Source organism: Sciurus carolinensis, chromosome 12 (genome assembly GCF_902686445.1).
Source record: "Sciurus carolinensis chromosome 12, mSciCar1.2, whole genome shotgun sequence".
NCBI classification, from domain to species: Eukaryota; Metazoa; Chordata; class Mammalia; order Rodentia; family Sciuridae; genus Sciurus; species Sciurus carolinensis.
Genome location: NC_062224.1, coordinates 107,216,947 through 107,231,533, shown reverse-complemented (window position 1 = coordinate 107,231,533; position 14,587 = coordinate 107,216,947). Strand labels below are relative to the sequence as shown.

Here is a 14,587-nt window from a genome sequence, read left to right as displayed (position 1 = left end):
AACAATCTCGAACAGATACACAAAATAAATAACAGACTAGACAATTATATTGATGTTGCTTAAAAAATTAAAAAGTACATATGGAACAACAGATGTGGGAGGCAAGAGAGACAGATAACAGTAATAGATGTAAGGATGAACGCTATCAAGGAATCCCAATTAGTGTTTCTTCATTTATACCCCAGCAAATATTTATACAACACTCAGGATGGACGTGCTGAGGCATCATGGAAACGAGTCCGCCTCGGAGGGAGCAAGATCCAAGTTCAAATACTGACTGCCACTTACGAGCTGGTTAGATTTTTTTAGGCCTCAATTTCCTACCCATAAAATGGGTAGGAATAACCACTCTGTGGGGGGGTTCCTGTTAGAGTCAGAGACAGGGTCTGGAAATCACCCAACACACTGCCCCGTAGACAGTGCTTGTTCAATAAACAATAGTGTTATTAGAAAAAGATTAGGGGTGTCTGAGAAGCCAAAACAACTTCCTAAACAAAAAGAAATTTAAACTGACCTCTCCAAGAGACTCCTTTCTGAATCCTGACATTAACCTCGTAGAAGACTGAGACCTTATGCGACGGCCATTCTTGTTCTTGTAATACAACCATTCTTCTCAGGTCTGCGTTTCCCACTAGCTAGACTTTAAAACCTAGAAGACTCCTTGGCATCAACCCATTTTCCCCACTTAATTCCTCAAGGTGGGAGATAGCTCCAGGGATAATGACCATCCAAATTCCTCTGCCCCAATCACAGAAGAGCATGTGCTCAGCCCTCACTCCAGCTCAGGGAGCCCCCTAGGTCACCAGCATACACAGGCCAGGTACTTCCCACCTGTCTTGTCCCGCTGGGAACTGTTTTAGGTTGCAAGAATCTGATCAAATCTGTTCATTTTCTCCCACTGCTGAAGTTCCCAGTCTCATCTAAAAATTCGTATCAGAACAAAAGGTCAAAAGAGTACATGTCGAAACCAAGATGTCACTCAGCTGAACGCCGCCGAGCCAGGGTCCAGAGCTATGAGTCAAGAGCCGTGGGACAGTAGAATGTACAAGGAGCGCAGGGCCCCGGGGTACATGCCACCTCAAGGTCAGTCACAACTCGGGGAAACTGTCTTCCTCTCCATGTCAGCTCACTTCCTTGAAAAAGCCAGGTGCAGAGAGCCTCTGCCAGCAAATCCCAGGAGGGGCCAAAGGCGTGGATCAAAACTCTCTGGACACAAGTAAGTGGGCAAGACGAAAGCTGCTTTCACCTTGTCCCCGATGTTTCACCAGAAGCCCGTCCCCAAACTGCAAAGGCACAATACTCAATCTCATCCCTGATATCACATCGTTCTGTTGCCAAGAAACACCAGTAAGTTAGACCCGGGGTTGTAATCAAGGATATCAAATTCAAAGCACCTAAGACTCTCAAAGTGAAGGACAAATCACACGCTCATATTCACACAAATGACCTTCCCTAGACCCTGTCAGAGCAACAGTGCCCTCCTAGGCTGACAGCCCAGCAAGCACAACCCAAAGAAGGGGAGGGAGGGGGCTGGTTCCCACACACCTGCTCGGCCGGCGTCCCACTTTCCTCCAGCGCCACTCTGGGACCTACCCAGGAGGGCCTCTCCTCTGCCCCTGGAGCCTGTCAAAGTCCAGGTGCCACATCCACCAAACTTACCTAGCCCTCAAATCTATAGCCAGTTAGTCACCTGTGCAACAGCCCGGCCTCCAGGGAGCTGATTCATGGGGCAAAGTACAGCCCAGCCACCTCAGCCAGGAGGGTCCTGCCGGCGTATTTGCTCAGAATCTTGCCAGAGGCTGGTGCTTCCGTTTGCCTGGCTGTGGACTGAGCCAGGTTCACTCACTCGCGAAGGCATCAAAACCCCCACCGCAAACACAAAGAGAGACGCCAGGAAGAGGAAACCCAGGGCGCCCTGGGGCAGCCTGGCTGTGCCAGAGAGCACCACCTTTGGGGTGTGGACTGTGCCTCTGCCACGGGCTGACTCAACCTGAGTCTCAGTTTCTTTTTCTCTAAAATAGGAATGACAGTATTTAGCTTATGAGGGCTATCACGAGGATTAAGTGACAGTGACGTCGCATATGATATACCAGTAAGTATTCTCTAAATATGAGTATGGTATGATTTTTTAAAAAAGAAGAGCTCATCTTACTGGTTGAGGCAGGGTCGGGGTCCTCACAGGTGGGGAGTAAATACCTGGATTGCCCGGTGTAGGTTTTTCTCATTCATGTTTCTCTCCCTTTGGTTCTGGTTGTATAACCAATTCTGTTACCCAGAGCTGGAAGGCGGATTTCAAGATCCAAAGCTGAACTGAAAGCAGGGAGAAGTTTTCTATTATAACAAGAAAATAATTCCTCCCATTGGGAAAATAGATCTCTTCAGCATTAAGGTAAACACAAACTCGTGTCTTCTTTTGAGTGCATATCTTTAAATTCACAATTTGCTCTATAAAAGTCCTATTGTTTATTCCACAAACTCTTAACTGACTTCAAGAATTTGACACACATAAATATGAAAAACACGGTCCTTGCCTTCAGAAAGTATAGAGAAAATTAGCCTCTCACATAGTTATTCATCCAGAGAAAACCACCACTACCGGGTCTCATGGTCAGAGAAGGGAGGGATCTAAGCCTTAAGATCTTCCCTCAACCCTCCCTGGACTCATAGGACCTAGCAGCCTGTGGGTAATGGTTTCTTACCTCGCTGCTGGTCCATGAAGTTTGGTTCCCCAATGGCTACACTGCTCTCTTGATCCCTCAGGGAAGAGGTACTAGAGAAAAGGACAAAAAACATTGACAGCAGGAATCAGAACACGGTTGATTATGACATAATATGATTGTGACTTTATCAAATTACATGTGTATATATCACAATTACAGTCATAAAATTCTGATGCAACTCCTTTGGCTTATACCATGGCATCAGACTGGCACTATAACACCAACTGCACTGTGGGAATGCTAACCTAGGAAAGGACCTTAGGGATTATTTTTAGCAACTTCACATTTTTGATGATAAAACTAAAATTCATAGAATTGAAATGATTGACCCAAGATCACAAAGCTAAAGAGAAACACAGTATGGGTTCTAGTGGTATAATCCGGCGGTCTTACACAGGGCTTACCAAAGCTGATTATTAAATACTCAGGAATTGTGTGAGCCAATTGTTAAACCAAGGGAAATGTAAAATCCACCATGTTGGGAATATTCACACCCCAGAAATTGGCAAATTCTACAAAGTAAGGCTGTTTGTTTCTCAGAGAGCCAGTTTACCAGCATGCTGAGTTCATTCCCAAACTCTTACTACCTATTCAGTGTCCTTCAGTTACAGAATTATCCTCTGTTGCTACCCTTTACTGCACATTTCTGGTTTAAACATCTAGCGCACTTATTCCAAATGCTCCTTTTGTGACATCCCAAAGCATCGCTAATTATCTCAAGAGTTATTATGAAACTCTTCAAACATTCAACAACCAAAATTAATTTTAATTAGCTTTAATTATGTTACATAGACATATGGCCTACAACAGTTATGTGGGTCACAGAGTAAAGCAGACTGTGGTGGGATCTTGCCACTCCAAAGGTTTGGGATTTCTCAGTCCCTGCCTTCCCCAGCCCCATGTATCTACAGTTACTAAGTCTTTCAACCTGGAAGCTCAATTCTTCCTGGTTTCTAAACCAAATTTACCCATCCTGACAAGCACATTGGAGCTAACGCCCCAGCAGGAGGTGGGCTCCAACCAGCCTGGCCACTCTGAGCTCTGGCAGCAGTGCCCTTGCAGGATCCTATGGGCTCCCTCATGTCCATACAGCTACAGTCTTCACTATCGCTGTCCCAGTGGTTGTTCCTTGTACCTGATCTCTGCTCTGCATCTCAACTTGCCACCAGATTGGAACCCTGGAAGCTGGCTCATTTATGTGGATTCCCCTTTCCATAAATTCCTGTTCTCTTTTCTGAATGCTAGACCGCTGTCTAGGATCTTGTTTCAAAGAGAGGTAACTCCCTGCTAAAGACAATCTTTCCTCCCAAAATCCCTATGTTGAAACCTGAGCTCCCCTTGGTATTAGGAAATGAATCCTTGGAATGGGATTAGTGCCCTTATGAAGAAACTCAAGAGAGCTTGCTTCCTCTCTTTCTGCTCTGCCATGTATACAACCAGAAGATGGCCATCTGCAAACCAAGAAGCTGGCCCTCTCCAGACACTGGATCTGCCAGCACCTTGATTTTGAATTTCCAGCCTCCAGAACCACAAGAAACAGATTTCTATTGTTCAAGGCACCAAGTCTATGCTATTCTGGTGCAGCGGCCTGAGCTAAGACACCACCTTAGTTTGACATCTAAGAAAGTGTCATCACTACCAATGATGCTGACAATCTCTAGAAAGCAGATTAGTGCTAACGGATGTGAAAACCCATAGGTCAGGTTTCCATGAATCCTTGAGCACTGTGATTTAATGATTGATTACTCTCACAAGGGACAGCTCAGCAGATGAGACTTTGTTCCAGGTTTGAACCTATTTAGTTTTACTGAAATTAAAAATTTAGAAAACAATTTGAGAATTTCTGTATGTTACCAGTAGTTATCTACTTTGGGGTAATAGAATTTTGGATGATTGTCCTTTCCTCTTCTTATTTGTCTATATTTAATAACTCTCTACAATAAATGCATATTACTTTAAAAGACAAATCAACTAATATTTTTAAATCAACATATCCAAGTGTGTTGTCGCGTCGGTAACTAATTAGACACCCAAGTAACTAAAGCTGGGCAGTGACACCCTGAAACATCCAAGATTGATTAACTGTGTTCTGTCTGGTATTCTGCATTGAGTTTGAATCATTCATTCACCAAGCAAAGGTTTAATAGACATCTACTCTATGACCAGCTCTATGACATGCATTGGGGATACAACGATAAATAAAATATGATCCTTCCTCTGAAGAACCTCTCAGTCCAGTGGAGCAATAGAAATTGGAATATGCAATTATTTTTCTAGTTGATGCAGCACTGATTTTTCTAATAGTGGGACTCACAGGGAAAGAGGGAGGTCTGCTATGTGAGGCGAGCTGACAAACCCATCAGGACAGACCAACGCCAACTAGTGCAGCTAGAGAATTGATGGAAACTGGGGGAGAAGGGACAGATACGGGCAGGTGTACGCACACACACATACACATACATACACATGTACATATATAGATAGACCTATAGAGAGAGTATGTTATATAGACTGGAATCCACATGAATTGATATCTGACTGTAGAAGATGAGAGAAGTCCCACCCTTGGGGGACTGTGCCTTCTTTTGGGTGGTAATCTTGCAAGAGTCAGTTTGTTGGGGAAGATGATAAAGTCATCTTTCAACATGCCAAGTGTAAGAGGCCTATGGGACACGGAGGTAAGTGTGGTCAGTAAGTAGTGGGTTTTAATGATCTAGAGACCCAGAGAAGAGAGATGTGGTGGGTGAAACCACACATTGGACGCCATTGCCAATAAACGATTAGAAGTGGGTCTGAAGGAGGAACCCTGAAGCGCGCCAACATTCACACAGCGAGAGCAGTCTGGGAAAGACAAGGAGGCGCCAGAAAAATGGGCAGAGAGTCAGCAGAGGACAGTGTCCCAGAAGTCAGAGGAGTGTGGCTTCAGGAACAGGAGAGTGGTCAACAAGGTCAAACGTGAATGTCAAGAAAGGCAACAAATAAAGGCAAGTGTCCCCTGTGCCACCAGATTTGACAATGAGGAACTTAGGTGGTCTTAACATGAACAATTTCAGTGCAACTATGGTCAAGGGAATGAGGGATGATCAGCCTTAGAATTGTTATGAAGCAAAGAGCAAGCGCAGAAAAGGAAACAGCAAGAAGTAGAAATCACTCTTTCCAGAGGACGGAGGTGAAGAAAGGAGTCAGGGCCACCAGGAGGAGCTCGGGCTTGAAGTGTTGCTTCAGGAGGACAAAACAAAATCACATGCTGATTCAGTGGAAGATTGGAATTAGAGCAAAGAACAGGCACTGGAGGGACAAGTCTCAGAAGAGATGGACACGCAGAACCCGGGGTATAGCAGGAAAACTAAGCCATGCTAAGACGGGGCACCTGTTCCTCTGAGAACGGGATAATAAGGCAAAGACAGGCACAGGTGGAGGCGAGTTTGTACATAAGAGGACTGGAAAGAGCTCTCTGTGGATCAGAATGCCAAGGTCCACTGGCCACCTCAGGCATTTGGTTATAGATTTTTTTTTGGGGGGGCACCAGGATGGAACCCAGGGGTACTTAACCACTGAACCACATCCCAAGCCCTTTTTGCTTTTTATTTTGAGACAAGTTCTCACCAAGTTGCTTAGGTCCTCACTAAATTGCTGAGGATGGCTTTGAACTTGCGATCTACTTGCCTCAGCCTTCTGAGCCTCTAGAATTACAGGCGTGCACCACATGCCTAGCTTGGTTAGGGTCTTGAGAGGCATCCTGAAGGTTTAGTATGGCCAGTGTAAAAAATGTGTAGGTTTCAACTAGGAGCATGTGGGACTCGAACGCGACAGAAACAGACATAAGTTATCAGCATTAAACCGAGATCCCTAGCTCTAATGAAGAGATGTAGTCTAATGGCACAGTAAAAATTAACTCAAAAAAAAAAAAAAATTAGATCACAAAATCAATCTTAAAACGTGGGACTGAGGGGACACTTTCCACACTTGTCGCGCCACGGCTGTTCTGAGCGAGCGAGCGTCTCATGTCCCTGACTCCAGGAATGAGTCCAGGGGTGAGGGGTGAGTGTGGAGCCACCTCGTGCCTTCAGCAAAGCCACTCCTGGAGCCAGACTCCCAGATAGGGACCTCGTGGCCTCCACTAGAGAAGGGTCATCGAAACTCTGACGCTTCCTTCAGGGGAGCTGGGTGGCAGCAAGATGCCGAGCAGCCAGTCATCCGGAGGAGCGTGCCAGGAGGGAGCGGAGGCTACGCCGGAGTCGGTCAGCCTGGCCCAGGCTCTGCGAGCCACAGCGCCAGTCCTGGGACTGTTCCTCTTACTGCAGTCCTAGAAGTGAAGATCCGGGCACAAGGCAGATTCCCTGCTGGCCTAGGAACCCTGTGATGAGGCCTGGCAAGGGCCTCCCCCCAGGACCACCCACACACACCTGGAGCCCTGCAGGCATCCGCCTCTGCTGCCAGGAGCTAGAGAGGCAGCACAGCGTTCCCGAAGGACAGCACCAAGCTACTGCCAGACTGGCAGGAGGACCCCGCCTTCCTGCCTCCACCCCTCCCATTTTATCGGTGTCCCTTGAATTGGGATGAGTGGAACTTCTGACCCCACATGATGCTCCAAGAAGCAGAGGAACTCACATACCAGCTCAATGAAATGACCGCAGTGCTCTCGGGGTTTTCTCCCAGCTGCAGGTAAATAGGGTAGAGACTCCACAGAGGAGGAGTACAACTAGGTGACCCTGAACTAAGGCCATCTGGATGTGAATCCCACTTCACTAACTGCAGGCCATGTGACCCTGCAAGTTACTCACATCTCCTTTTCCTCGTCTGCAAAATTGGGCTCCTAAGTGCCTCCTACCTCACAGAGTTAGTACAAGGGTGAAAGTTATTTAAAAACCTATAAAATATTTGGCATATAGTAAATGCTCAATAAATATTAATAGCTATCATTTTCCTGCAAGTACTGCAGAGTGCCTAGCAAGAGCTCTGCACAAGTCACAGGTGAGGGAAGAGTTCATATCCTTTGTTGCCATGAGGTGCACAACTCACACGGAGTCATGAGATCAGGAAGTAGAGAAGCGGTGTCACCTGACGACACAGGAAAAAAAGAGTGAGTTAAGGTGGAAATAGCACCATTAGCGACTTTAGGAAAGTGTAGTCCAGTGCTTCAGCACAGAAGTACTTGTAGCCCCAGAGACAATACAGGATGCCGCAGGATAAGCATCAATTTTCTTTTGAAGCAATTATAAATAGTATTTTAATGTTAAGCACACATTTCAGGGCAAAACTCAAATTTATCTTAATTTTTAAGATTAAGCATAAGGCGTCAAAGAAATTTCATATTGGAATGAGACGGGTGCACACGCGCACATTCACACACACACACACACACACACACAGAGGTCATTCCCGGCCGTTTGGTGGAAAAGTTTGAGAGACACATTCTCAACAAGAGCAGACATTCGGACACACAGAGGCAATGAGCTGGAAACAAGCCACCCCTGCAGGTAAACGGTGTCCAAGGCAGCAAGACACAGGCCAAGGCCCTCACTGGCAGGCAACTCTCATTTACACACCCACAGCAGTGCCAGCTCTCCACTGCTCGTAAACAGATAAAAATTCTGTTATGCAAGATTCTATGGGGTCCCCAGGGGTTCAGTGGCTCTCTCTCTCTCTCTCTCTCTCTCTCTCTTTCTCTGCTCACTTGACCTGGGACAGGCAGTGTTTTTTCTTCAAGGAAGGTAGGTTTCCAAGCTCCTTAGAGAAACATTGTAGTGTGGAGATGCTCTTCATAATAGATAATGCACAAATGAAGAAGGGAACAGCCACCATGCCACCAGGAAGCCTTCTCCTCTCCAGGTTACACAGCCCTGAGTGGTTTCCTTATATAACTTCCTATCTTAATCATTTGTGGGAGCAACCAAGGTCCAGAGGAAAGAACACAGGAGTTGAAAGGTAAATTTAGTTTTTCCTATGCTACTTCCCAGCACGTGCCTTTGGCAAAATCATCCCAGCTCTGTGAGTCTCAGATTCCTTATCCTCAAAATGAAATCTACGAAGTGCTTCAAAGGGCTGTGTTGTAGATGAAATGAAATGATAGATGCAAATCACCAAACGAAGTGCCTGTTAAGCACAGGAGAGGGTTTTCAATAAATCTTTGCCTTCCTCTCGTTCAGGATCCTTACCTTCTGCTAATGTGTCCAGCTAAGCCACACACAAAGCTCACAAGTACGCTCCAGTGCCGTGGTCAAGAGCTCCAGCTCTGCGGTCAGAAGTGGACTTGAGGCCCATCTCCTCCACTGAGACTTCAAGGAAGCTCTTCACCTCCCAGGCTGTGTCCCTCTTTGTTAAACAGCTGTATAATAATAGATATCTTCACAAGGTTGTTGTAGAACAAATAAGATAAAGTACTGTTTATGGCATCATGCATAATTAAAATTTGATGGATAGGTGAATGCACAATCTGGAAAAAGCACACCGCAAATGCCTGCAAATAGTAAGTTTCAACGGAAGTTTGAACGTAGCAGAAGAGTCGCTTTCTAGACTGTCCAGGGTACATGTTCTTAGCTAGCTTTTCTCATAACAGCTCTTGTTGAACTTCTACCTTAACTATGCTTCATTATTGGTTCATAATCTAATCTGAGGTTATTGGTTCTAATACTGATTCGGCCCTTTCTTTCCTCCTCATCTACTGCAGTCAGAGCTGTCTTTCCCAGAGATGAGCATCCTTGACTCATTATTTTCATTACCCAGCAATGTCAGTAGAGTTTGTCCCTTTTAGGAGCAATAGAAGCAAGATCAGAAAGGGTCAGGGACTTCACCAAACACACACAGACCTTCAGTATTCATCCAGAAATGGAGGAAAATCAATCACAGGACTTCTAGTCTAATGCTTTTGTTAAAAAAAAAAAAAAAAAAAAAGGCATACTGCTTAGTAATAACCAAGCAATATATTTAACACAAAAATGCAATTATTTAAAAATCCATTCCATGTGAATGCGAGGATTGCAACCTTCAAAATTATCAGCCCATATAAATAGATTCATTCGACCCGATGATGGATAGGTGGGCAGACAGATATTTAGTGATAAAAATAAGAACGCAAAGATTAATTTCTGCATTTTCTCCTCCCCTCATTTGTCAGCCGACAAAGTTTCGTCCCACTTTGTGGCGTTCTACTCCTCTGCCCACCGTTCCTCGTACAGAAATAGCCCCGTGTGTGCAGTGTGAGTGCATCCGCGTGCTTCAGTGGGACTCGCATCTCTTGTTCTCTCAGTCTGGAACCAGCGCCTGCAGATAGAGCAATGCCCCCCGGGGTGCTGTTCTAATGCTGAATTTAGCACATCAGGGAAATTTCCATAGGAACCATTTATGATGCCAAAAAACAAAGTTCAAACTTCAGTTTCTGGAGGACATTTAAGGGCACGACAAGATGATGAAGAAGTTTCTTTTCCAGGCATCCATGTCTGCAGTCTTCACGGAGGAGACTGCCAAAGCTCACTGTTTCCTGGGAGCATCGCTAAAGGATGTTGCAGGTTCTGGGTGTGCTGAGGACCCACCGCCCTGCCTGACACTGCTCCTGCGATGTGGTTTCTGTACAAGCTGGCTACACCTCTCCCTTTCACACTCAGAAGACGCCTCCTCGGCCCTGTGACTTAATGACACCACAGCATCATGACCTAGTGTCGGTCCAGATGTCTGTCATTGAATGAACGATGTCACTAACTAATCCAACTGAGGTATGACCTCGACCCTGGGAGATGAAAAAACAATACCTCCTTCATTCAACAAATAATATTTAGACAAATATGTATTCATTTATTCATTATAATAAAATGATTTTTCTCCCATATGAACCAACTCTCCGTAGCTCCTATAGTAAGGCCACCAGCCCCAAACAGCTCATGAGCTATTTACTAACCAAGAAATGAGAGGGAAACTGAGTACTTCATTCACTGTGCATTTATTAAGTGCCTACTATGTGCTGAGCGTTGTTTTAGGTGTTGCAGCCCCGGGAAATGAATAAAGTGAATTGTTCCTTGTCTTCCTGGAGTTCACGGCCTAACAGGGACACAGACAAGGTAACAGGCAATTCCAACGCTATGTGCCAGGAAAGGATGACAGGAAGCAGCAGCTGTGATGCATCACAAAGTGTCAGGCCAAGTCTGAGGAGGCTTCCCTGCAGAAGGACAGTGAGGGCCAACTGAGCCTGAAGGTCAGAGTGCACCGTCCTGGCGAGAGGGGAAGGTGAGCGCCGTACAGGATGGAAGCGGTAAGGGCGCAGGGGCGGCGAAGGCCGCGAGTGTTCACAGCGTCAGCAGCAGCTTTTCTGTGCTGCCCTTTGAGCTTAGAACACAAAGGGCAGCCTTGAGACCAAAGAACCCCTCCTAGTGCCTCGCCCAGCCAGGAAGGGAGGAGCACAGCCCAGCTCTCCCCAGTACCGGGGTTGTTTGCACACACTTATGAATATCTGCTACCTCTGCCTGCCCAGCATCCAGACCTCTGGCTTCTGACAATAAATCGTCAATTTTCTCTTTGATGAACTTTCCTGCCCGCTCTCTATCTATCATGGTGGAATCAGCCCTACTTTTTACTCTAAGAACAGGCACAAAAATTCAGACTGGAGGACTAAGATTCTTGCATCTCCCTGGCCCTGTGATTAGTTCAGCAGTCTGCATGTGTCCAAGAGACTCACAGTCAGAACTTAGCCTGAACTACTGGGGAAGAAGAACGCTTGCCATTGATCAACTGAGATAACGGAATGTCATCCTGGAGCTACAGGCAGCCACCGGCGCCCCTATTTGTTCATTCAATGACAGTTAAATAATTGGCTAGTATGTGCCTCATACTGTAAGCATTAGGAATACGGAAATGAAAAACAATTCTGTTTCATAAGTTCACCCTAAACTGGGAGGCAAATAAAATAATGTCTCTAACAAACTGTGATAAGTGTTAGAGCTGTTCAAATCCAGTGGAGAGGAAGGGGAGCCGGCAGTGGGAGAGAGAGCAAGCAGGAAGAATAAAAAGGATGTAGAAGTTATTGGACTTATACAGCTCTGGACTGGTGACTGTGGATGTAATTTCAGGTTGGGCCACAGTAAGTTGAGTTGCCTGCAGGACAACAGGTGGTGAGGCAGTGACAGGGAGTCAGGAGCTCCAGGAAGAAGTCCGAGGAGACCCACTTGGGGTGGGTGGTGTTCATCTCTTGACCCGTTGCCTCCGTCCTGAAGAGCTGTATGTGCTTCATGGAGGTACCGTCAGCACATGTCATAATTAAAATCCTGGCGATGAATTAGGTTATCAGGATGAGCACAGACTTCAAAATAAGAAAAGAACATCTTAAGGTAAAAAGCAGAGAAAGAGACATATACAAAGACCAAGAATGGAGTCAGAACTGCATCAGGCAGCCAAGGAGGAGGGAGTGTCAGGAAAGAGAAAGAGGAAAAGAACAGATTTAGTTAGAGACCAAGTCACATGAGAAGGTGAAAGCGTCCACAGGAATCCGGAGGGATGGTGAAGGGTCAGGAAAGGGAGAGAACAGTGAGAAGGAATTGTGTTTGTTCACTGACAGGATTGCAGGTTGCTTGCTTGCTTGGTTGGCAGGTATAAAATGGGAGACTCCTGAATGTGTTTTTACACAAGGTGGAAGACCAAGATATAGGAGAGGCTGAGATGCAAGAGGGAGAACTGAGCAATGAGTTTGGTGCTCCCTAAGGGGCTGATGGGGCTGGATGGTCAAGAGAAGGGATGTGACCCAAGTCAGGAAGTACCCCAAAGTCTGCCTTTGAGAAGGGAGGAATGCAGCAAGAGGTTTAAGAGTGGCCTTGTAGATAATTTTGTGAGCTAGGCTAAGCAAGGGTGATGGGGAAACAGTACATACAATAACTATATTAAAGAAATCTATTTCATCTATCATTCTATTAAAACATGAAACTCCCACAATCTCCACATCAAAAATGACTGAGCTGATGGTGATGAGTCTCAAAAAGCCAAGCTGCACCACACAGTCACATGGTGGGTATATTCTATCCTATTTGAATCTCAGCCTGCCTTATTTTTTGACTCAATTAAATTTCTTTCAAACATAAGCCTGTCCGTCATGCCTATTTTAAGCAATTTCATTTTCCTTGGTGTCGGCCTTCCTTATCTTCTTAAAATTCAGCAGCAGTAGAGATACTTGTTCCAATCACTAACCAGTTGAAAATAGATGCCAGGTATGTAAGATGATTTGGTGTGGATAGCTCCTTTAAGGATCTTTCTCAAAAGCAATCCTTTCTCCTATGAATATCTTATTGTAAGTGGGTCCTTCTAGGAGGATTCTTCCAGTTTCTGTCACAGAATATCACAATCTGATGAGGCCTGTTTGGTGACAGGTGAGACCCACTGAGAAAGTAAATCACCCCTTCCAAAACTGGATGTGGAGAAAATACAATGCTGTGTGGAAGTTGTTCCTCAAGGGGAAACTCACACGAGGGGACGAACCGATACTGAAGAAGTTATCCATCCCAACGCATCCATCTTCCAGCACACCAACTGAAGCCAGAATGCCATATGGTTCATGGCATCGATGCCAGGACCCGAATCCAGGTCTGCAGTCTAGCAGCCTTGTACTCATTCCTCCTCTCATAACACCTGTTCTTCCTGCTGGGACACAAACTCTCCAGGAGCAGCCACCTCCTCATCTTATTCACTTAGGTAGGCCCAGCATCGAGGTGACAATCAGAAATATCTGTTGGTCAATAAGTTAACTGTACTTGGGGTGGATCACTGGTGGTCATTTGTAAGATTTCACACAGCACCAAACATGAAAGAGTTTCACCAGAAAGAAAAAAAATCACCAACCCATAAACACGTGGTTTATGAACTCTGAAAATACCAGGAACTCTGGACATGACTTCCAGAGTGGAAGTCTTGGGAACGGCAGCCATAGAACCACCTCTGGCTAATGGGATCTCTGCCAGGGTTTCATTTGTCATGGAGTTGGCAGGCACCAGGCCCCTAGTCATCTATATAGCTTCAGAACAGAAGTTTCCACATTGCTTCTAAGTCAGCTTTAACCAGTTTGAGTCCTTCTTAAAATATTTAACAGGCCCTCTCCTCTCCCCAAACACTGTAATTGCTAAGTTTCCTTTCGCCTTACCATAATCAAACTTGCCTAAATTTTTATGTGACTTTATGCACATTAGCCATGCATTCCATCCCACAGGGGACAGCCCTGCCGGGGTATGCGGATGCTATACAAAGTTGGTTAGGGTTTGAAGGCGGCAAGAGCCTGGCTGAAGTTAGTTTTTATAAACAAGACCCTGTTAAATTCTTCGTTTTGCTGAAGCCATGTGCTGGCTTAATGCCTTTCTCCTCTGGTTAAGACCAAATGCTTCTCAAAGAAATCTGTTACAAGGGTCTCTAGTGGGAATTGTATTCCCTCTTAGCATTCTTCATTTGGGTTCGGTCTGGGTTAATTGGTTAATGGTGAAAATAAGTACTTACATCTTTTGCCACTAAATCAGGAGTTGCTGCTGCTGCTTCTGCTACATCCCCTCATGACAGCCTGCTATTACTCACAGCTGGCAGACACTGTAAGTAGTGATGCCACGTCAGCCACACAGAACCTTTCTGCTTCAGCCACAGTTTCCCAACGGAATGATTTAGTATGTAGCTCCCAAGGCTAGAAACATGATCTGACCACCATATTGAGAAGGTCTGAATTAAAGAGGACACTACTTGAAATTACAGAAAGAAACCACAAATAGCTCTTTGGGTACCTAAATGAAAACTCCAAGAAGAACGTAAATATTGTATTGACTTTTTAAATAATCATAACAGCAGGTTAATAATTGACCAAAAAAGGGGTATCAGGATTAGAAATTTTAAAAAGAAAACTTAGGGACTTTTAG

At 45.3% G+C, this 14,587-nt stretch overlaps 1 protein-coding gene and 1 long non-coding RNA gene across 6 annotated transcripts in view; one reads left to right on the top strand and one right to left on the bottom strand.

The window, feature by feature from the left end:
• Window positions 1-14,208, bottom strand: part of Sec16b (SEC16 homolog B, endoplasmic reticulum export factor) — a 48,974-nt gene extending 34,766 nt beyond the window's left edge. For 2 of the 5 annotated variants that reach the window (XM_047521727.1, XM_047521731.1), the window contains exon 1: window positions 1,546-1,684. The gene's annotated coding sequence lies outside the window, so the exon portion shown is untranslated. Of the gene's footprint in view, window positions 1-514; window positions 608-1,545; window positions 1,685-2,196; window positions 2,311-2,699; window positions 2,771-8,878; window positions 9,049-14,180 lie in introns of those variants that run through there. The other 3 variants (XM_047521728.1, XM_047521729.1, XM_047521730.1) reach the window with 3 other exon arrangements.
• On the top strand, window positions 2,021-4,580 carry LOC124962403 (uncharacterized). The gene is made up of 3 exons (XR_007104470.1): window positions 2,021-2,092; window positions 2,277-2,389; window positions 4,161-4,580. It is a non-coding gene; the product is annotated as an uncharacterized LOC124962403 (long non-coding RNA).
• Window positions 14,209-14,587: the final 379 nt, after the last annotated feature.